Source organism: Seriola lalandi, unplaced genomic scaffold, assembly GCF_002814215.2.
Source record: "Seriola lalandi dorsalis isolate HSWRI2012SDOR001 ecotype SW California unplaced genomic scaffold, Sedor1 jcf7180001975927, whole genome shotgun sequence".
Taxonomy (NCBI): domain Eukaryota; kingdom Metazoa; phylum Chordata; class Actinopteri; order Carangiformes; family Carangidae; genus Seriola; species Seriola lalandi.
The window spans coordinates 1-1,286 of NW_019446593.1; the positions used below are offsets into that span (position 1 = coordinate 1).

Here is a 1,286-nt window from a genome sequence, read left to right on the forward strand (position 1 = left end):
GCGTTTCGGTTTGTCTACTGTCTCTGCTATGGCCTTCATATGTGAAGTTGAGTTGTTCCTTCCTCTGTGATTGTGTTAATGTTTTCGTCTTTGTTTCCAGGAGGGTGATGGGGATGCGATCCTGTGACTCTCGGTGTCTCTTCAGTGGCTCTAAAGGGGAGGTCTGCTGTATTGAACCACTGCGTGCTCCTCCAGACATCAGAGACCATCCCATCACACACTACTCATTGCTGGCTATGGCCTCTCTCACTAAAGTACACAAACACAGACAGCTCACAGTGCAGCCTCCACCAAACTCTGTGTAAAGTTTGTAAAATTTTTTCTTTTGGTTTGTTTCTCCAGATTCTGGTCATTGGACTAAAGCCCTCCCTGAAAGTCTGGATGACCTTTCCCCACAGTAAGGTCTGTACTGTTTGACTTGTTAAACAATGACAAGGTTCAGGTTGTGTTTGTTACTGTATCAGTTAGTTTAAAACCCTCTTATCAAAGCTGTGGCTAGAGAGTAAAACACTGATTCATAATGATGAGCAGTTAAAATATCAGACAGAAACATGTCAGTGTGTGTGGTCAGGTCAATAGTTTTAAATCTTCTTCAGCTGAGGTTATGGAGGATGGTGGAGGTCCTGTTGTGACACTGTCATTCACAACATGGAAGCAGGAGAGGATCAGGTCAAAAAACAACAAAACCCTTTTGTTGTGAATCAGTAAATAAACTGGACCAGTTTCTACCCTCTCACCACTCTGTCCTTACATCTAGTGACTTCTTCCTCACTAACAGCTGAACTTCTCTATGATGACTGAAAATGTCTGATACTGAGGTTTAACATGTGCGAGGCACAGTGGATATTTTCATTCATTAGACTCAGGTGAAGGTGGTTTCAGGTGAAGCTACCTTAGCAGTTACCTTAGTTTATGTTCATGTCAGCTGTCCAACAATGTAGTACCACACAGAAGCAGAGTGTTCAGCCTTAATAACAGTGAGCATTTGGGATATTGAGGTTAATTAAGAGGTTAATTATTCACCTGATGTAATGTGATGTGATTTGATGTGCTATGTTCTCTCTTTCTAGTCTGACCCGTCCAGTGTTCCTCAGCTGGCCTGGCAGTTTGTTCCTGTCCAGAAGACAGTCAACCCAGTCCTGGCATTCTGTAAAGGAGACACAGTCCACTTCCTCCTGGTATCTTTCAGTTTGTTATAATGCTGCTGTCTGAACTTGGACATTGTTTTCAGTTGATATAAAACCAGTTGTATTTATGAGCGGTTTTCTGTCTTTACCACCGAGAAC

The 1,286-nt window shown here is 42.6% G+C and overlaps 1 long non-coding RNA gene across 1 annotated transcript; it reads left to right on the plus strand.

Moving 5' to 3' along the window:
* The first annotated feature begins 79 nt into the window (after positions 1–79).
* On the plus strand, positions 80–1,272 carry LOC111656027 (uncharacterized). Its single transcript, XR_015437266.1, has 3 exons — positions 80–254; positions 343–402; positions 1,071–1,272. It is a non-coding gene; the product is annotated as an uncharacterized LOC111656027 (long non-coding RNA).
* The last annotated feature ends 14 nt before the right edge of the window (positions 1,273–1,286 follow it).